This window comes from Balaenoptera ricei, chromosome 6 (assembly GCF_028023285.1).
Source record: "Balaenoptera ricei isolate mBalRic1 chromosome 6, mBalRic1.hap2, whole genome shotgun sequence".
Lineage (NCBI taxonomy): Eukaryota > Metazoa > Chordata > Mammalia > Artiodactyla > Balaenopteridae > Balaenoptera > Balaenoptera ricei.
The window spans coordinates 20,858,655-20,881,749 of record NC_082644.1 but is presented as its reverse complement, the minus strand read 5'-3'; positions in this window follow the sequence as shown (position 1 = coordinate 20,881,749).

The following is a 23,095-nucleotide window of genomic DNA, read 5'->3' as shown; positions in this document are numbered from 1 at the left end:
TTCATGACTAATCAATTTAACAATTTAAACAGCTCTGTTCTAGTACTGTTCCAGGGAGGGTCCTTTTATAAACTTAGAATCTTATATACAGACATAAGTCAAATAATCCTAACTTATATGGAAAATTACCAGAGTGAGAAGTGCTATAAATGTGAGACTAGTGTTCGCTAAAAACATGTAATTTGGGCATTTGGTTTTAAAAAACAGGTCAGAAAAGGCTTTCCTGGGGGTAGTGATGAATAATTTGGAACCTAGAGGATGAAATTGAATTAACTCCGAAAATAGAGGAGGAATGGACCCCTCTGACCTTGGGAGGATGTCATCTGTGCAAGCATAATGGACTGGAAGACTGAAAGAAGGCTAGTGGGACCAGGAAGTTGTTGTGTGACATTGAGCTAGAGAGGAATGCAAGGACTGGCCCTGGATGTTCCGGTTGCCTGTTGTCAAATTAAGGACTGTTTCCCCCTAAGAGCAATAGCAACAAAGAGCTATGGTGCATTTTGATGGGAATGACAAGAAGACAGGGAAATTGATGGTATATGGTTTACATTTCAGAAAGCTCAGTGTGAAAGACATAATATATCAGAGCATCCATACATCACAGTAGACCTGTTAGTTGGGCCAAGTAAGAGATGATGGTAGATAAAAGTGAGGTGTAATTGCCAATTCCTACCCCCTCTGCCTGAAAGTCCCAACCAGACCAGCACATGACCATCTCTTCTCATTATTCAAGTCTTAGTTCCAATACCTTCACCTCAAACAAGCTTCCCATGACCGCACTCTAAATTATTGCTCTCTCTTTTTCACACAGTGCTTTGATTTTTTTGACTCACAGCACTTAGCATTATCTGAAATGTCAATGTGTTTATTGTTTCTGTGGGTGTTTATCTTCCCTAGAATGGAATCTCCAGGAGGGCAGAAGCCTGTTCTTTTTCATGGGTCACTGTATCTTGTATCCCTGTTGCACAGAAGACACCTGGGACATACAGATGCTCAAAGATACTTATTTCATGAATGAATGGAGACAAACATATTCTACAAATATTGGGGAGGGAAAACAGGCAGAAGCCAGTCAGAGGTTGGCTGCAGTGGTGGAGGAATGTGTTGGGGTAATTCCAGAATTCTGGTTTGCATCTCAGTAGAAAGGAAATGGAAAGACCATTTTGGGGGAGAAGACAACCAATACTAGGAATGAACAACCTGAATAAATGAGTGAATGAGTGAATTAATATTTGTAGTCTATGGTAAAATAAGGACTGATTAAAGTGTGGGAGCTCTGCTATTCATGGCCATAACAGTCTGGGGTTTTGGGGAACACAGTGTTCCAATTTCAATTGACTTGATGAGCAAAAACAACAGAAGAGAGAGGTGAGGCACACGTATTTTGCCACTTTCCCACTGTGTTTCTTTTTTGGGCTTGCCAGGGCAGGCCACTGGAAATGATCTATGGTAACTCCTCTGTGTTCTCCAAGAGGCAGGGCCCCAGAAGCCACTGGATTCTGGAACATCTCACTCTTGCTGATTAAATCATGCAGCCTGCAGAGAGCCCTGTTGTCTCTGGCAAGTGCCTTCTGAAAATAAAACAGGGAAGAAGAGCTCAAGCAGAGCTTGTGGGAAGAAAAATACTCTGCTGCCCTATGATGTGAGGGAAAGAAAACACCATCAAGTCATGGATAAATGAGGAGATAGAGTTGCTTTGATTTTCCCTAAGGAAATATTCAACATATGAATTTGCTTTTTTTCTCTCCTCAACAATCGAGCTACCTCGAGGGACACTATAAATCCTGCTTCCTTTTGGCAAGTTCTGTCTCCTTTAAGAGGCTGCACTTTCCTCAAACACATCAGAGATTTTTACTGACATTTTTGGTGAGGGCTTTTCTTTATTATTATTAGAAATTGTCCTTAAATATTTAAAAAAATGAGCATCCACTGAAATACTAGAGTTTCACTGGTTTGATAGCAAAATCTTTAAAATTCTATTTATTCAATTGCACAAGAAAGATGAAAATGAACTAGTCAATAGGCAAAACTAATCTATGGTGGAAATGATCAGAACAGTGACCCTACTGGTAGGTTGGAGGTGGCTGGAAGTGACTGGGAAAAGTTATGAGGGAATCTTCTGGAGGGATGCAAAGTTCTATATGTTGATAGGGATTTGGGTTATACAAGTGTGTGCATTTGTGAAAACATTAAGTGGTCCACTTAAGATTTGTGCTTTTAACCACAAACAATATAAAACAGATAACAAATATTGAAGTTAAGTCCATGATATGCATGCCAAAGTATTCAAGGGTGAAGGGAAGTTATGTCTGTAACTTATTTTGAAATGCATCAAAAAATGCAGTATACTGATGGATGGATAGAGGGAAGGATGGACGAATAGATAAATACAAAAGCAGGTGTAGTAAAATGTTAACAGTAGAACCTGGGTGGTGGTCACATATGTGTTCACCCCTCATTCTTTCAACATATCTGTGTTTGAAAATTTTCAAAATAAAGTGACGGAGAAAAGATGGACTAGTTAGAATTGTGTCAAATGACCATTTCCTGTTCATATTAATTATCTCTTTTCTTCTTAGAAATGTAGGATGATAATCACAGAAAGTCTTCCTGCTTTAGGGTGATGACCTAGACATTTAATGTTTATGTTACCCCAAACCCAGTTGAATGCTGACATGGGCAGTGTCAGGTTATTATTGTAAAAGGACATTATCATGAACTAGTCTACAGCAGCAAGAGTAAATGTCAGTGCTGCAGTGTTTACTGTTTTAATCCTCCCTTCCTCCCTGACTGTGTATTTACCCTCACTCAAATGCAAGCTCTGTGGCACTGGTCTTAATATTCTGAACCAATGTTTTATTTTAGTGAAGATAGGTTCCCAAGAGTCATGCAAATATCTGGTAATTCAAAGAAATGCTTTTGAGTGTTCTCAATTTTATAGATTTGTTTATATAGTACAACAGTATCACATTTACAATCAAGTGTAATAAAACTTTTCAGCTGCAGAGCATATATTAGCAAAGATGCTTGCATAAATATGATCACTATATAGACATTCAAATGCATAAAAGAATTCATGTTTATAATTTTATGTTTGTAACACTGACTGGCCTAGAGTTGCTCTAAAAATCAACCTTTCCTCTACTCTTTTTACTATAATTAAGCTCTTCTCTGGAATAAAGTATCTTACTCTCAGAAAGTTCTCTCCATAAAAGTTCTCTCCATAAATAGTTTCAGCCACAATGTGGATAAAGTGACTGCAAAAGAACAGCAATTAAACTGAGCATCAGTGGAGAGAATATCTTCCCCAGTGTTTGAGCCAGAGTGTCTGGGCTGAGAAAACTAGTAATGATCCTCTAAGTGAGACAAAGAGAAAACCTGGAATTCCATCAAGATAGTGTGGTGATGCTGTCAGTGTAACTCTAGCATCAGCCCTTTTTTTATGCAAGGAAGGAGTGGAGTGGTCAACCAAAGAGTGAGCCATGCCAGAATTCCCACAACTCCCCAAAAGTATGTTCAAATAGTCAGTGCCCAGTTGGCACTTTAAATTCAAATGGTGGAGGGAGGCAGGGGCAGCTTCATGGGCTTGCAACAGTGCGTCTACTCTCAGGAGGGTCCCTATGCTTGGTTTAATGTACTGCTGTCATTGCTTGAAATTTTCAATAATTTTATCTCTGAGCTTGTGTTTTTTAAGTGAAGAACAGGACAACAGGGAATGTGTGAGCAGAGGAGATATGCTAGGTGGCAACATGTCTGAACATACTCAGGCCCAGGGCAGTTGCCCTAGCCGCCCAGCACACACATGTGCATGCCGGGGACAGTCCAGATGCTGTGGGGCCAAGTTCCAGGGTCTCATTGCTGAAGTGAACTGCAGCAGGAGTAGCAGGAGCAGCAGCACAACACCAGAGGCCCGGGAGAGAGGAGGGGTCCTCCTGGGGGTGGCACTGGGATCCAGAACAGGAACTTCCTATGCTCATGCTGCGGGTTTCATCAGGAAATTATTACAGATCGAAAGCACACCCATGTTACTCCAGCTTTTGTGGTGACCTAAATAGGAAGGAAATCCAAAAAGGAGGGGATATATATATATATATATACATATAGCTGATTCACTTTGCTGTACAGCAGAAACTAACACAACATTGTAAAGTAACTATATTCCAACAAAAAAAAAAAGGAAAAAAAAAAGTACACCCATGGACCTTACAGTATAGCATTCCAGAGAGTTTCAAGATTTTTTTTAGTAAGAGTTTAGAATCCATCATTTGGAAAACTATTGTGATATTGCAAAGCAAATACCCACAGTTTTAGTAACAGAGATAAAAATTAAATTGAAAGATTGTCACATTGAATAGAAAACTATTTTCAGAAGAAAGATGATAATTTTAGAATTAGTTTCCCCTTGTAACTGAGGAGACAATGATTGGATGAACAAACAGTCATTTGAATCATAAATAAATTATAAAGCCTCTCGGTCTTTCTTGTACAGCCTCCACAACATACAGGGACTGTCTGAGAAAACACTAAAATGCCCTTGCATTTACATTTTGGGGCCATTCTGAGTAGTGTGATGAAATCCTGACATTTAGTCACTTAGTAGTGGTCTCAGTTATTAGATGGACTGTCGGGGTATAGCAGTGCTTGTGTTCAAGTAACTTTTATTTTACTTAATAATGGACCCAAACACAAGAGTAGTGACGCTGGCAATTCAAACATTCTCTTACTGTGCCTAATTTATAAATTAAACGTCATCATAGGTATAAATGTATATGAAACATTTGGTATATACAAGGTTTGGTACTATCCATGGTTTCAGGCATTCAATTGGGTTCTTGAAATGTGTCCCCCAGTGGATAAGAAGAGACTACTGTACACATATGTACACACACACACACACACACACATTTATTTGTTGGGGGTGGGGGGGGCTTGTAAGCGAGTTTTTGTTGTTGCCTGCGTGTTGCTATTACCACTTGTGACAGTTAATTTTATGTGTCAACTGACTGGGCCATGGAGTGCCCAGATATTTGGTTAAACATGATTCTGGGGGTGTCTGTGGGGGTGTTTCTGGATGAGATTAACATTTAAATCCATAGACTGAGTAAAGTAGCTTGCCCTCCCCCGTGTTGGGGCGGAAGGCTCATCCAATCTTTTGAGGCCTGAATAGAACAAAATGGCTGAGGAGGGAGAATTCCTTCTCTCTTACTGACTGTGTTTGAGCTGGGACATCAGTCTTTTCCTGCCTTCTGACTAGGATCAGGACTGGACTTTACACCATCAACTCCCTTGTGTCCCCAAGGGAGATCCCAATGGCAGATCATGGGACTTCCCATTAACCCTATGGTTTACTGAGAAGCCTCTCCTCTGTGGCCTCCTGACTTCTACCCTCCACCACAGTCTCTCTCCTGTTAAGCCCCCTCCTAGTTTCCACCTCTTCTTGTGCTAAGACCCTGAGATTCAACTTTGTCTGGTTACTTGCTGAGTTGGCCTGGGATGGCAGGCAGGGAACTCAGTATCCTGAGGGGAGAGCCTCTTGGTTTGGTTTAGCATCAAGAGCAGATTGTCTAAAACATTTCACAAGGAGAAGATTAAACTCCCAAAAGTTCTGTTTCTTTGATGATTGTTACCAAGTCCAAGCTCATACTGCTTGCCACACGACAGGGCAATAAATCCAGAAATGAGTTATTGAGGCAAGAAATAGTGACTTTATTCAGAAAGTCAGTAGACTGAGAAGATGGTGGACTAGTGTCCCAAAGAACCATCTTACCCAAGTCAGAATTCAGGTTTCTTTTATACTAAAAACGGGAGTGGGTGTGGTTGGTTGTTGCAAATTTCTTGGTGTTGGAATCTTTTGTTCCTGCATCTGTCCACATAGGTCGGGTCATGATGTTACTGTAAACCTCCAACAGGACAAATGTTATTCTCTGTTCTACAACTTTTTCTCTTTATATGAATGGAAAAGTGTTATACCCTTGAGAATGGGCTATACTGCATATTTCAGGCTATAGGCAACATTCTTAATTTGAAGCAAAAGCAACAGAATATAAAGGTTAAAGTAAAAGAAACTGATCTATTATGGAGTCAGATTTGTTCTTCCCTATTACAATTCCCCACTGTCAATGTCCATTCCACAGTCTTGTGGAGAAAGGGGTGACGACTGTTCCAGCTACTTCCTGCAGAATGGGGGGTGATGAAGGGGTGATCATGGAATGGAATTAATCAGCTCTGGACAGGGAACATTCCTTAGAATCTTTTGTCAGTAGTACAATCTTCTTTCCTTCTTTATTTACAATTACTTGAACCTGATGAAACCCCTTTGCACTTTGTTGAACTTGGGGTTTTGTTTCCATTTCCCTATACATATCTATTAATTTTATCTTTCTGACTGTGCCATAATTACACTAGATTCCTGTGCTATTTATTTGGATAAGATTAAACAAATAGGTTGACCCTTTTTCAGCTACAATGAAATTATAATCTCGATATTTATCTTTTTTAAAGAGCAACCTTAAATATTCTAAGGGTTCACAAACCCCTTGCTCCCCAGGCCTCTCAGGAGTGTGATGAATCCATGGCTTTACCCCAGCTAACTTGACAGATGAGTGAGTGGTAAGTAATACCACACGCGGTCCTGTCCACCTTGCAGTCAGCTGATATTCAGGCCTTTGTTCTCTCCAGCTTTTAAGAAGGACTCAGTCTCTGGGCCAGAAAAGATGTAAGGCTACCTCAGTTGGATAGGCAGACCTATTGGAGGCAAACTCATGAACAGTATAGTGCTCAAAGTTTTAACAAAATTGGCAACTGCTAGGTCTTTTAGAGCATGTATAGATTCTCTCACCTGGGCAGACACCTAGAAGGGCCTACCACACAATATTTTGAAGAGGCTTAATTTAAGCCTGCTTCCGGAAGCCTCTCTGATCTATAGCAGGGCAACTTATCTTGGCAAGGCCGTATCCCAAGTTAAATTAGTCTCTTGACATATTTTAGTGACATTCCTTTTTAATATATAATTCATTTTCTTGGTTTTTCCTGTTGATTGTGGTCTCCAGGATGAATATAATTTGAAATACTTTAGACACTTGTTGGATTATGCTAAAGACAAAAGCAGGCCCGTTACCACTTTGAAGGGTGTTAGGCAGTCCAAATAGGGGGATAATTTTTTTAAGGACGGTTTTAATCACTTTGGAAGCTTTTTCTGTCTGAGTGGGATATGCTTCCAGCTTTCCTGAAAAAGTGTGCACCAACACTAGCAGGTATCTGAAATTTCCTACAGTTTGAGGCATTTGAGTAGAGTCTATTTGCCAGTCCTCAGGGGAAGAGCTTCCTCTATGTTGAGTCCCCACCTGGGAAGGTCTAACAGCAATCTTTGGGTTATTTTTTGCACAAGTCATGCAATTCTGAGTGACTCCCTGGATGGTCTTTTGTAAGTTAAGTTCCACTATATACATTTGAATCCATTGTAAGGTGACATCTCTCTCATAATGAGTATTTTGTAGCAAATCATCCATATATTGAAATAAAAAGTCTTTCATCCAATATTAAGTTTCTAAGGTCCCTAGCCAACATCTCCCCAAACAAGGTAGGGGAATTCTTAAATCCTTGAGGCAGAACTGTCCAACAATATTGTTGGACTACCTGTGTTTTTGGGCTTTGCCATTCAAAAGCAAACAGCTGCTGTAATTCCCCTGCAATAAGAATGCAGAAAAAAACATCTTACAAGCCCCCAAACTGAGAACCTCCTGGAATGGTTGTGAGCAGGGTACAAGTCTTGTACTACTTCATTAATAGCCTTTAAGTCTTGGATGAAGCAATACTCTGCTGAGTTTGGATTTTTGACCAGGAGAATAGGGGTGTTGTAGGGAAGGGGACCTGCAGGATTTAATCAGTCCTGCTTCCAAAAACTTTTCAAGAATTGGCTGAGTTCTCTTTTGGGCCTCTTGCCTCAGAGGGTATTGTTTTAGATTAGGTGTCCCAGGGCCCCTTTTTAATGGGATTTGTATTGGTCATGTGGGTTTTTTTGCCTTCCCTTGGGTGCCATCAGCCCACACTTCTTTTTTTAAACATCTTTATTGGAGTATAATTGCTTTACAATTGTGTGTTAATTTCTGCTTTATAACAAAGTGAATCATCTATACACATACATATATCCCCATATCTCCTCCCTCAGCCCACACTTCTGACCTTACATTTTTGTAGACCTAAAGGGGAAAGAACTCTGTCTCCTTTTCTGGGGCATCCATGTGTGTCATCTGTAGCCTTAAAGCATGCTCCATTGGGGCCCTGATGTCAAGCTGTTCTGGCAAAAAAGTTACTTGATCATTTAATTTACAAAGGAGATCTCAGCCCCAAAGAGAGATTGGACACTCTGGCTTATATATGACACTGTGTTTCAGAGTGAGGCCTCCTAGTTGGCATTCTAGAGGTCGTAAGAATGAATGATTTTGTACTTCTCCAGAAACTTCCATGACCAGAATTGATTGAGATGTTTTCTGTGCCACCTTGGCGTTTACCACAGAATATCTTGCACCCATATCTGTTAGAAAGTCAATCAACTTGTCCCCCACTGTCAAAGTTACCTGGGGCTCCTGTAGGGAAATTGGAATTGGGCACCTCAAGTCCAAGGGAGCCCCTAGGTCTCTTCATTCATCAACAGAGTGTCCCTCTCTTTCTACCATATGAGAGGCTCCCACCTTTCTTTTATTGTTCTCCTTCTTATGTTTTAGCTTGGGGCAGTCTTTTTCTAATGTCTTTCCTCCTTACAGTAAGTGTATTGTCCTTCCCCAATGGCTGCTTACCTCTCTTCAGGTTACTCGCCTTCTGGGAATCCAATGCTACTGCCAGAAAAGTGGCATTCCCTTTTGCATCTTCTTTCTTCTGTTGTTGTTCCCTTTTGTTGAATACTTTTTTTTTTTTTTTTTAAACATCTTTATTGAAGTATAATTGCCTTACAATGGTGTGTTAGCTTCTGCTTTATAACAAAGTGAATCAGTTATGCATATACAATATGTTCCCATTTCTCTTCCCTCTTGCATCTCCCTCCCTCCCACCCTCCCCATCCCACCCCTCTAGGTGGTCACAAAGCACCGAGCTGATCTCCCTGTGCTATGCGGCTGCTTCCCACTAGCTATCTATTTTACATTTGGTAGTGTATATATGTCCATGACACTCTCTCACCCTGTCACATCTCACCCCACCCCCTCCCCATATCCTCAAGTCCATTCTCTAGTAGGTCTGTGTCTTTATTCCCGTCTTGCCACTAGGTTCTTCATGGCTTTTTTTTTTCCTTAGATTCCGTATATATGTGTTAGCATACTGTATTTGTTTTTCTCTTTCTGACTTACTTCACTCTGTATGACAGACTCTAACTCCATCCACCTCATTACAAATACCTCCATTTCATTTCTTTTTATGGCTGAGTAATATTCCATTGTATATATGTGCCACATCTTCTTTATCCATTCATCTGTCGATGGACATTTAGATTGCTTCCATGTCCTGGCTATTGTAAATAGAGCTGCAATGAACATTTTGGTACATGACTCTTTTTGACCTATGGTTTTCTCAGGGTATATGCCCAGTAGTGGGATTGCTGGATCGTATGGTAGTTCTATTTGTAGTTTTTTAAGGAACCTCCATACTGTTCTCCCTAGTGGCTATATCAATTTACATACCCACCAACAGTGCAAGAGAGTTCCCTTTCCTCCACACCCTCTCCAGCATTTATTGTTTCTAGATTTTTTGATGATGGCCATTCTGACCGGTGTGAGATGATATCTCATTGTAGTTTTGATTTGCATTTCTCTAATGATTAATGATGTTGAGCATTCTTTCATGTGTCTGTAGGCCATCTGTATATCTTCTTTGGAGAAATGTCTATTTAGGTCTTCTGCCCATTTTTGGATTGGGTTGTTCGTTTTTTTGTTATTGAGCTGCATGAGCTGCTTGTAAATCTTGGAGATTAATCCTTTGTCAGTTGCTTCATTTGCAAATATTTTCTCCCATTCTGATGGTTGTTTTTTGGTCTTGTTTATGGTTTCCTTTGCTGTGCAAAAGCTTTTAAGTTTCATTAGGTCCCATTTGTTTATTTGTGTTCTTATTTCCATTTCTCTGGGAGCTGGGTCAAAAAGAATCTTGCTGTGATGTATGTCATAGAGTGTTCTGCCTATGTTTTCCTCTAAGAGTTTGATAGTGTCTGGTCTTACACTTAGGTCTTTAATCCATTTTGAGTTTATTTTTGTGCATGGTGTCAGGGAGTGTTCTAATTTCATACTTTTACATGTATCTGTCCAATTTTCCCAGCACCACTTATTGAAGAGGCTGTCTTTTCTCCACTGTATATGCTTGCCTCCTTTATCAAAGATAAGGTGACCATATGTGCGTGGGTTTATCTCTGGGCTTTCTATCCTGTTCCATTGATCAATATTTCTGTTTTTGTGCCAGTACCAAACTGTCTTGATTACTGTAGCTTTGTAATATAGTCTGAAGTCAGGGAGCCTGATTCCCCCAGCTCCATTTTTCGTTCTCAAGATTGCTTTGGCTATTCGGGGTCTTTTGTGTTTCCATACAAATTGTGAAATTTTTTGTTCTAGTTCTGTGAAAAATGCCAGTGGTAGTTTGATAGGGATTGCATTGAATCTGTAGATTGCTTTGGGTAGTAGAGTCATTTTCACAATGTTGATTCTTCCAATCCAGGAACATGGTATATCTTTCCATCTATTTGTATCATCTTTAATTTCTTTCATCAGTGTCTTATAATTTTCTGCATACAGGTCTTTTGTCTCTTTAGGTAGGTTTATTCCTAGATATTTTATTCTTTTTGTTGCAATGGTAAACGGGAGTGTTTTCTTAATTTCACTTTCAGATTTTTCGTCATTAGTGTATAGAAATGCAAGAGATTTCTGTGCATTAATTTTGTATCCTGCCACTTTACCAAATTCATTGATTAGCTCTAGGAGTTTTCTGGTAGCATCTTTAGGATTCTCTATGTATAGTATCATGTCATCTGCAAACAGTGACAGCTTTACTTCTTCTTTTCCGATTTGGATTCCTTTTATTTCTTTTTCTTCTCTGATTGCTGTGGCTAACACTTCCAAAACTATGTTGAATAATAGTGGTGAGAGTGGGCAACCTTGTCTTGTTCCTGATCTTAGTGGAAATGGTTTCAGTTTTTCACCATTGAGGACAATGTTGGCTGTGGGTTTGTCATATATGGCCTTTATTATGTTGAGGAAAGTTCCCTCTATGCCTACTTTCTGCAGGGCTTTTATCATAAATGGGTGTTGAATTTTGTCAAAAGCTTTCTCTGCATCTATTGAGATGATCATATGGTTTTTCTCCTTCAGTTTGTTAATATGGTGTATCACATTGATTGATTTACGTATATTGAAGAATTCTTGCATTCCTGGGATAAACCCCACTTGATCATGGTGTATGATCCTTTTAATGTGCTGTTGGATTCTGCGAGTATTTTGTTGAGGATTTTTGCATCTATGTTCATCAGTGATATTGGCCTGTAGTTTTCTTTCTTTGTGACATCTTTGTCTGGTTTTGGTATCAGGGTGATGGTGGCCTCGTAGAATGAGTTTGGGAGTGTTCCTCCCTCTGCAATATTTTGGAAGAGTTTGAGAAGGATAGGTGTTAGCTCTTCTCTAAATGTTTGATAGAATTCACCTGTGAAGCCATCTGGTCCTGGGCTTTTGCTTGTTGGAAGGTTTTTAATCACAGTTTCAATTTCAGTGCTTGTGATTGGTCTGTTCATATTTTCTATTTCTTCCTGGTTCAGTCTCGGCAGTTTGTGCATTTCTAAGAATCTGTCCATTTCTTCCAGGTTGTCCATTTTATTGGCGTAGAGTTGCTTGTAGTAATCTCTCATGATCTTTTGTATTTCTGCAGTGTCAGTGGTTACTTCTCCTTTTTCATTTCTAATTCTATTGATTTGAGTCTTCTCCCTTTTTCTCTTGATGAGTCTGGCTAATGGTTTATCAATTTTGTTTATCTTCTCAAAGAACCAGCTTTTAGTTTCATTGATTTTTGCTATTGTTTCCTTCATTTCTTTTTCATTTATTTCTGACCTGATCTTTATGATTTCTTTCCTTCTGCTAGCTTTGGGGTTTTTTTGTTCTTCTTTCTCTAATTGCTTTAGGTGCAAGGTTAGGTTGTTTATTCGAGATGTTTCCTGTTTCTTGAGGTAGGCTTGTATTGCTATAAACTTCCCTCTTAGCACTGCTTTTGCTGCGTCCCATAGGTTTTGGGTCGTCGTATCTCCATTGTCATTTGTTTCTAGGTATTTTTTGATTTCCCCTTTGATTTCTTCAGTGATCACTTCGTTATTAAGTAGTGTATTGTGTAGCCTCCATGTGTTTGTATTTTTTACAGATCTTTTCCTGTAATTGATATCTAGTCTCATAGCGTTGTGGTCGGAAAAGATACTTGATACGATTTCAATTTTCTTAAATTTACCAAGGCTTGATTTGTGACCCAAGATATGATCTATCCTGGAGAATGTTCCATGCGCACTTGAGAAAAATGTGTATTCTGTTGTTTTTGGGTGGAATGTCCTATAAATATCAATTAAGTCCATCTTGTTTAATGTATCATTTAAAGCTTGTGTTTCCTTATTTATTTTCCTTTTGGATGATCTGTCCATTGGTGAAAGTGGGGTGTTAAAGTCCCCTACTATGATTGTGTTGCTGTCAATTTCCCCTTTTATGGCTGTTAGTATTTGCCTTATGTATTGAGGTGCTCCTATGTTGGGTGCATAAATATTTACAATTGTTATACCTTCCTCTTGGATCGATCCCTTGATCATTATATAGTGTCCTTCTTTGTCTCTTATAATATTCTTTATTTTAAAGTCTATTTTGTCTGATATGAGAATTGCTACTCCAGCTTTCTTTTGATTTCCATTTGCATGGAATATCTTTTTCCATCCCCTCACTTTCAGTCTGTATGTGTCTCTAGGTCTGAAGTGGGTCTCTTGTAGACAGCATATATATGGGTCTTGTTTTTGTATCCATTCAGCCAGTCTGTGTCTTTTGGTGGGAGCATTTAATCCATTTACATTCAAGGTAATTATCGATATGTATGTTCCCATTCCCATTTTCTTAAATGTTTTGGGTTTGTTATTGTAGGTGTTTTCCTTCTCTTGTGTTTCTTGCCTAGAGAAGTTCCTTTAGCATTTGTTGTAAAGCTGGTTTGGTGGTGCTGAACTCTCTCAGCTTTTGCTTGTCTGTAAAGGTTTTAATTTGTCCATCAAAGCTGAATGAGATCCTTGCTGGGTAGAGTAACCTTGGTTGTAGGTTTTTCTCCTTCATCACTTTAAGTATATCCTGCCACTCCCTTCTGGCTTGCAGAGTTTCTGCTGAAAGATCAGATGTTAACCTTATGGGGATTCCCTTGTGTGTTATTTGTTGTTTTTCCCTTGCTGCTTTTAATATGTTTTCTTTATATTTAATTTTTGACAGTTTGATTAATATGTGTCTTGGCGTGTTTCTCCTTGGATTTATCCTGTATGGGACTCTCTGTGCTTCCTGGACTTGATTAACTATTTCCTTTCCCATATTAGGGAAGTTTTCAACTATAATCTCTTCAAATATTTTCTCAGTCCCTTTCTTTTTCTCTTCTTCTTCTGGGACCCCTATAATTCGAATGTTGGTGCGTTTAATGTTGTCCCAGAGGTCTCTGAGACTGTCCTCAGTTCTTTTCATTCTTTTTTCTTTATCCTGCTCTGCAGTAGTTATTTCCACCATTTTATCTTCCAGGTCACTTATCCTTTCTTCTGCCTCAGTTATTCTGCTATTGATCCCATCTAGAGTATTTTTAATTTCATTTATTGTGTTTTTCATCATTGCTTGGTTCCTCTTTAGTTCTTCTACGTCCTTGTTAAATGTTTCTTGCATTTTGTCTATTCTATTTCCCAGATTTTGGATCATCCTTACTATCATTATTCTGAATTCTTTTTCAGGTAGACTACCTATTTCCTCTTCATTTGTTAGGTCTGGTGTGTTTTGACCCTGCTCCTTCATCTGCTGTGTGTTTTTCTGTCGTCTCATTTTGCTTATCTTACTGTGTTTGGGGTCTCCTTTTCACAGGCTGCAGGTTCGTAGTTCCCGTTGTTTTTGGTATCTGTCCCCAGTGGCTAAGGTTGGTTCAGTGGGTTGTGTAGGCTTCCTGGTGGAGGGGACCATTGCCTGTGTTCTGGTGGATGAGGTTGAATCTTGTCTTTCTGGTGGGCACGTCCACGTCTGGTGGTGTGTTTTGGGGTGTCTGTGGCCTTATGATTTTAGGCAGCCTCCCTGCTAATGGATGGGGCTGTGTTCCTGTCTTGCTAGTTGTTTGGCATAGGGTGTCCAGCCCTGTAGCTTGCTGGTCGTTGAGTGAAGCTGGGTCTTGATGTTGAGATGGAGATCTCTGAGAGATTTTTGCCGTTTGGTATTACGTGGAGCTGGTAGGTCTCTTGTGGACCAGTGTCCTGAAGTTGGCTCTCCCACCTCAGAGGCACAGCCCTGATGCCTGGCTGGAGCACCAAGAGCCTTTCATCCACACAGCTCAGAATATAAGGGAGAAAAAAATAGAAAGATAAAAAGAGGATAAAATAAAATAAAATAAAGCTATTATAATAAAAAATAAGAAAAAAATTATTAAGAATAAATGTATTCAGAAAAAAATTTTGTTTAATTTTTAAAAATAGATTTATTAATTTTTTATAGTAAAAAAGAAGAAAAAAATTTTTAAGAAAAAATTTATTAAGAAAAAAAAAATTTTAATTTTTTAAAATAAAAATATGAAAAAACTTATTAAAATTTTTTTTAATTTCTAAAAATAGAAAATACGGAAATAATTATTAAGAAAGCATATATTAGGAAAAAAAAATTTTTTTAAGTAAAAAAAAAAAAAAAAAATGGATGGACCTAACCCTAGGACTGATGGTGAAAGCAAAGCTATACAGACAAAATCTCACCCAGAAGCATACACATATACACTCATAAAAAAAGGAAAAGGGGAAATTAATATATCCTGCTCCTAAAGTCCACCTTTTGAATTTGGGATGATTCGTTGTCTATTCAGGTATTCAACAGATGCAGGCACATCAAGTTGTTTGTGGAGCTTTAATCCGCTGCTTCTGAGGCTGATGGAGGAGATTTCCCTTTCTCTTCTTTGTTCGTACAGCTCCCAGCATTCAGCTTTGGATTTGAACCCGCCTCTGCATGTACGTCGCCTGAGGGCGTCCGTTCCCCGCCCAGACAGAATGGGGTTAAAGGAGCAGCTGCTTCGGGGGCTCTGGCTCACTCAGGAGGGAGCGGTACGGAGGAGGCGGGGCGAGCCTGCGGCGTCAGAGGCGTCGTGACATTGCAGCAGCCTGAGGCGCGCCATGTTTTCTCCTGGGGAAGTTGTCCCCGGATCACGGGAGCCTGGCAGTGGCGAGCTGCACCGGCTCCCGGGAGGGGCAGTGTGGAGAGTGACCTGTGCTCGCACACAGGCTTCTTGGTGGCGGCAGCAGCAGCCTTAGCGTTTCCTACCAGTCTCTGGGGTCCGCGCTGATGGCCGCGGCTCGCGCCCGTCTCTGGGGTCCGCGCTGTTAGCCTCGGTTCACGCCCGCCTCTGGAGTTCGTCTAGGCGGTGCTCTGAATCCCCTCTCCTTGCGCGCCGTGACACAAAGAGGCAAGAAAAAGTCTCTTGCCTCTTCGGCGGCTGCAGACCTCCTCTCCGGCTCCCTCCCGGCTCGCCGCGGCACACCAACCCCTTCAGGCTGTGTTCACGCCGCCAACCCCAGTCCTCTCCCTGCGATCCGACCTAAGCCCGCGCCTCAGCTCCCAGCCCCGCCTGCCCCAGCGGGTGAGCAGACAAGCCTCTCGGGCTGGTGAGCGCTGCTCGGCGCTGAGCCTCTGTGCGGGAATCTCTCCGTTTTTCCCTCTGCGCCCCTGTTGCTGTGGGATCTGCGCTGATAGCCGCGCGGCTCGCACCCGTCTCTGGATTTCGTTTAGGCAGTGCTCTGAATCCCCTCTCCTTGCGCGCCGCGAAACAAAGAGGCAAGAAAAAGTCTCTTGCCTCTTCGGCAGCTGCAGACTTTTTCCCGGACTCCCTCCCGGCTAGCACCAAAGCCCGAGCCTCAGCTCCCAGCCCCCGCCCGCCCCGGCGAGTGAGCAGACAAGCCTCTCGGGCTGGTGAGTGCTGGTTGGCGCCGAGCCTCTGTGCGGGAGTCTCTCCGCTTTGCCCTCCGCACCCCTGTGGCTGCGCTCTCCTCCACGGCTCCGAAGCTTCCCCCCTCTGCCACCCACAGTCTCTGCCTGCAAAGGGGCTTCCTAGTGCCTGGAAACCTTTCCTCCTTCACGGCTCCCTCCCACTGGCGCAGGTCCCGTCCCTATTCTTTTGTCTCTGTTATTTCTTTTTTCTTTTACCCTACCCAAGTACATGGGGATTTTCTTGCCTTTTGGGAGGTCTGACGTCTTCTGCCAGCGTTCAGTGGGTGTTCTGTAGGAGCAGTTCCACGTGTAGATGTATTTCTACTGTATCTGCGGCGGCCTCACGCTCGGGTCCGCCCGGCCCGGGATAACGGTGCCTCCGCGGCGAACACACCTCGGATCTCCATGCGGGGTGTTTACTCCCAACCTGTTGAATACTTTAAAAGCAACATCTACCAATTGAAAGGGGTTCATTCCAAATGCACCATCTAATTTTTGTAATTTTCTCATATTTACCATTCTAGCATTTTCAGGGGCCTTGGTGTCTGCATCAGTCTAATGTCTGTAGTTCTGATAAACCCTTTCCAAAAATTCAGAGGGATCTTCATTTGGTTTTTGCTGAAGTTCTTGAATTTTGTTCAAATTGCTTTGCTGCTCATTAAGGGTCATGGGTCATCCATAGAAACCCAGCCTGCTGACTGTTTTCATTTAGGCCCCCTAAATGAAAGGGAATTTTGTGAATTTGCCCTGCACCAGGAGTGGCTTCTGGTGCAAACCGAGTGCCCTGTAAGGTCTTAGATGGCAGTACCAGGCCAGGTCCCTGTACCCCAGGAACTAACACAATTTGATCTCTATAAAGAGAGGGAGCCAGTCTGAACACTTCCTGAACCCCAGTGTTGGGAATTAGGGCTGGCTCTAGAGAAATGGGAGGTACTGGAAGGGGTGGGTATATTGGCATAGAGGCCAGAGGGACAGGACAGCTGGCTCAACTGGAAGAGTTAAGGTTTGAAGCAACATATCCTCACTCTTATTCCCTTCTTTTTCTTATTTTCTATGATGTAATAGCACAAATGCTTGTACATAGGAGATTTTATTATTCTTCTCTGCTTTTTCACAGAATAGCTATAATTGCAGGATTGTATAGAGCCATTCAAAGGCCATAATTTCTCAGCACTTTATTGTAAATCTATAAATAGTAATTTAACGTTTCTAAACATTTTGCTTTGGCGTCAACCAAACAGGCTGAATTCTGGACTGGGGGCTTGGTGACCTTAGGAAACAAGTGAAAACTTTCTCTTCTCTCTGGGAATGTCCCACTCTCAGACAAGAACAGGCAAGTTTTTTTTGTTGTTGTTGTTGTCGTTGTTCCTTTCCTCCATTTGACATCAGTAAAAGCTTTAAGTATCACAAAACTGATTTGGCTGTAAATGGAGAAATGTTACCAAAACAAAATGACATGAAAAACTCAAAGGACAAACAGAAAACAGAAAATAAACCCCCAGGTTTGGTCTTGGGGTTTTACTTATCATAAGAACCATCAATTCAACCCCCATGCAAAGTGATTCCTTGGCTAGACCAATGACACAGGAGACCACAAATGGCATAGTTAACAAACAAGGGTGAGAATACTTGGTACACAGGGTGCCATGATAACCCTGCATAAACCCCTTGTTGATATCCTAACAGGTACTGTGGTACACAGGTACACATTACTACAATAAAATATTATCTTTCTCTTAGTCATGGGTTCTTAGCTGTAATCAGACAACTTATCCAAAATGTGCCCCAGAGGACTTTCTTTAGGGATAGCTGAAACATTCCCCAACTTTTAAAGACAAAAGTACAAGACAAAAAACCCACAGATGGTTTGGATCCAAAGAAAGAAATGAACTGGTTCACAAATCAGGTAAAAGTCCAGCAACTGTTTTCTCTTTTCAACAGGGTACCCCACTCAAATACAAAACAAATTGGCTTATTCTGGAGGAATAAAGTTTCTGCTGTACACACCAGGGCGACTTGCCATACTGATTGAGCCTATCAGCTCCTAGAGATTGATTTCTTGCTCTAACTACCAAGTGCTAGGGCAGCCTGTGCTGCTTCAGGGAATTTTGAAGGGAAGATTCTCAGGACAAGTGGTCCTAGCAGCTGCTAGGGCCTTACCTGAAAATTCCCCAATCAGGGCCAGCTACCACAAGCAGCAAGTGTCCTGGCTGGCTTGCTAAAATTTGTTACTAAGTCTAAGCTCATACTGCTAGCTGCACAACATGCCAATAAGTTAAGAGACAATTTGCTGGGGCAAGGAATAGTGACTTTATTCAGAGAGCCAGAAGATCAAGAAGATGGTGGATTACTGTCCCAAAGAGCATCTTACCCAAGTCAGAATTCAGGCTTCTTTTATACTAAAAAGAGGAGGAGTTGTAGTTAGTTGTTGCAAACTACTTGGTGCTAGAATCTTTTGTTCTTGCAGCTGTCCACTTAGGTGGGGGTCACGATGTTCCTATAGAACTCCAGCAAGACAAATGTTATTCCCTGTTTTACACCTATTTTTCTCTATATGAATGCAAAAGTGTTTCACTCTTAAAAGTCAGAGATTTGAGAATGGGCTATTCTGTATATTTCAGGCTGTAGGCACCATTCGTAACTCCAAGCAAAAGCAATAGAATACAAAGGTTAAAGTAAAAGAAACTGATCTAATATGGAATCAGATTTGTTCTTCCCTATTAAAGAATAAAGGTGTGTGAAAGGGAAAAACCTACAACCAAGATTACTCTACTCAGCAAGGATCTCATTCAGATTCGAGAGAAATTAAAACCTTTACAGACAAGCAAAAGCTAAGAGAATTCAACACCACCAAACCAGTTTTACAACAAATGCTAAAGGAACTTCTCTAGGCAGGAAACAAAAGAAAAGGAAAAGACCTACAATAACAAACCCAAAACAATTAAGAAAATGGTAATAGGAACATATATATCTATAATTACCTTAAATGTAAATGGATTAAGTGCTCCCACCAAAAGACATAGACTGACTGAATGGATACAAAAACAAGACATGTATATATGCTGTCTACAAGAGACCCAATTAAGACCTAGGGACACATAGATACTGAAAGTGATGGGATGGAAAAAGAAATTCCATGAAAATGGAAATCAAAAGAAAGCTGGAGTAGCAATTCTCATATCAGACAAAATAGATTTTAAAATAAAGACTATTACAAGAGACAAAGAAGGACACTACATAATGATCAAAGGACCAATCCAAAAAGAAGATATAACAGTTGTAAATTTTTATGCACCCAACATAGGAGAACCTCAGTACATAAGGCAAATGCTAATGCCATAAAAGTGGAAATCGACAGTAACACAAGCATAGTAGGGGACTTCTTTAACAACACACTTTTACCAATGGACAGATCATCCAAAATGAAAATAAATAAGGAAACACAAGCTTTAAATGATACATTAAACAAGATGGACTTAATTGATATTTATAGGACATTCCATCCAAAACAACAGAATGCACTTTCTTCTCAAGTGCTCATGGAACATTCTCCAGGATAGATCATATCTTAGGTCACAAATCAAGCCTTGGTAAATTTACAAAAATTGAAATTGTATCAAGTATCTTTTCGGACAACAATGCTATGAGACTAGATATGAATTACAGGAAAAAATATGTAAAAATACAAACATATGGAGGCTAAAATATACACTACTTAGTAACCAAGAGATGACTAAACAAATCAAAGAGGAGACCAAAAAATACCTAGAAACAAATGACAATAAAATCAGAACAACCCAAACCTATGGGATGCAGCAAAAGCAGGTCTAAGAGCGAAGTTAATAGCAATACAGTCCTACTCAAGAAACAAGAAACATCTCAAATAAAGAACCTAAACTTCCACCTAAAGCAATTAGAGAAAGAAGAAGAAGAACAACAAAAAAAACCCAAAGTTAGCAGAAGGAAAGAAATCATAAAGATCAGATCAGAAATAAATGAAAAAGAAATGAAGGAAATGATAGCAAAGATCAATAAAATTAAAGCTGCTTATTTGAGAAGATAAAAAAATTGACAAACTATTAGCCAGACACATCAAGAAAAAAAAGGGAGAACTCAAATCAATAAAATTAGAAGTGAAAAAGAAGAAGTAAAAACAAACACTGCAGAAATACAAAGGATCATGAGAGATTTCTGCAAGCAAATATAGGCCAATACAATGGACAACCTGGAAGAAATGGACAAATTCTTAGAAAAGCACAATCTTCCGAGACTGAACCACAAAGAAATAAAAAATAAAACAGATCGATCACAAGCACTGAAATTGAGACTGAGATTAAAAATCTTCTAACAAACAAAAGCCCATGACCAGATGGCTTCACAGGCGAATTCTATCAAATATTTACAGAAGATCTAACACCTATCCTTCTCAAACTTTTCACAAATACAGCAGAGGGAGGAACACCCCCAAACTCATTCTATGAGGCCATCATCACCCTGATAACAAAACCAGACAAAGATGTCACAAAGAAAGAAAACTACAGGTCAATATCACTGATGAACATAGATGTAAAAGTCCTCAAAAAAATACTAGCAAACAGAATCCAACAGGACGTTAAAAGGATCATACACCATGATCAAGTGTGGTTTATCTCAAGAATGCAAGGATTCTTCAATATATGCAAATCAATCAATGTTATACACCATATTAACAAACTGAAGGATAAAAACCATATGATCATCCCAATAGATGCAGAAAAAGCTTTTGACAAAATTCAACACCGATTTATGTTAAAAACCTTCCAGAGAGTAGGCATAGAGGGAACTTACCTCAACATAATAAAGGCCATATATGTCAAACCCACAACCAACATCGTTCTCAAAGGTGAAAAATTCAAACCATTTCCTCTAAGATCAGGAACAAGACAAGGTTGTCCACTCTCACCACTATTATTAAACATACTTTTGGACGTTTTAGTCACAGCAATCAGAGAAGAAAAAGAAATAAAAGGATTCCAAATCAGAAAAGAAGAAGTGAAGCTGTCACTGCAGATGACATGATACTATACATAGAGAATCCTAAAGCTGCTACCAGAAAACTACTAGAGCTAATCAAAGAATTTGGTAAAGTAGCAGGATACAAAATTAATGCAAGAAATCTTTTGCATTCCCATACACTCTTGATGAAAAATCTGAAAGAGATATTAAGGAAACACTCCCATTTACCATTGCAACAAAAAGAATAAAATACCTAGGAATAAACCTACCTAAGGAGACAAAAGACCTGTATGCAGAAAACTATATGACACTGATGAAAGAAATTAAAGATGATGCAAACAGATGGAGAGATATACCATGTTCTTGGATTGGAAGAATCAACATTGTGAAAATGACAATACTACCCAAAGTAATCTACAGATTCAATGCAATCCCTATAAAACTACAAATGGCATTTTTCACAGAACTAGAACAAAAAATTTCACAATTTATATGGAAACACAAAAGACCCCAAATAGCCAAAGCAATATTGGGAAAGAAAAACGGAGCTGGAGGAATCAGGCTCCCGGACTTCAGACTATACTACAAAGCTACAGTAATCAAGACAGTATGGTATTGGCACAAAAACAGAAATATAGATCAATGGAACAGGATAGAAAGCCTAGAGATAAACCCGTGCATATCTGGTCACCTTATCTTTGATAAAGGAGGCAAGAATATACAATGGAGAAAATACAGCCTGTTCAATAAGTGGTGCTGGGAAAACTGAATAGCTAGATGTAAAAGAATGAAATTAGAACACTCACTAACACCATACACACACAAAAAAAACCCTCAAAATGGATTAAAGACCTAAATGTAAGACCAGACACTGTAAAACTCTTAGAGGAAAACATAGGCAGAACACTCTATGACATAAATCACAGCACGATCCTTTTTGAACCACCTCCTAGAGACATGGAAATAAAAACAAAAATAAACAAATGGGACCTAATGAAATTTCAAAGCTTCTGCAAAGCAAAGGAAACCATAAACAAGACAAAAAGACAACCCTCAGAATGGAGAAAATATTTGCTAATGAAGCAACTGACAAAGGATTAATCTCCAAAATATACAAGCAGCTCCTGCAGCTCAATATCAAAAACCAAACAACCCCATCCAAAAATGGGCAGAAGACCTAAATAGACATTTCTCCAAAGAAGATTGCCAACAAACACATGAAAGGATGCACAACATTAGTAGTCATTAGAGAAATGCAAATCAAAACTACAATGAGGTATCACCTCACACCAGTCAGAATGGCCATCCTCAAAAAATCTACAAACAATAAATGCTGGAGAGGGTGTGGAGAAAAGGGAACCCTCTTGCACTGTTGGTGGGAATGTAAATTGATACAGCCACTATGTAGAACAGTATGGAGGTTCCTTGAAAAACTAAAAATAGAACTACCATAGGACCCAGCAATCCCATTACTGGGTGTATACCCTGAGAAAACCATAATTCAAAAAGGGTCATGTGCCACAGTGTTCATTGCAGCTCTATTTACAATAGCCAGGACATGGAAGCAACCTAAGTGTCCATCGAGAGATGAAAGGATAAAGAAGATATGGCACATATATACAATGGAATATTACTCAGCCATAAAAAGAAACAAAATTGAGTTATTTGTAGTGAGGTGGATGGACCTAGAGACTGTCATACAGAGTGAAGTAATTCAGAAAGAGAAAAATAAATACCGTATACATATATATGGAATCTAAAAAAAAATTGGTTCTGAAGAACCTAAGGGCCGGACAGGAATTAAGATGCCGACATAGAGAATGGACTTGAGAACACGGGGAGGGGGAAGGGTAAGCTGGGATGAAGTGAGAGAGTGGCATAGACTTATATACACTAACAAATGTAAAATAGATAGCTAT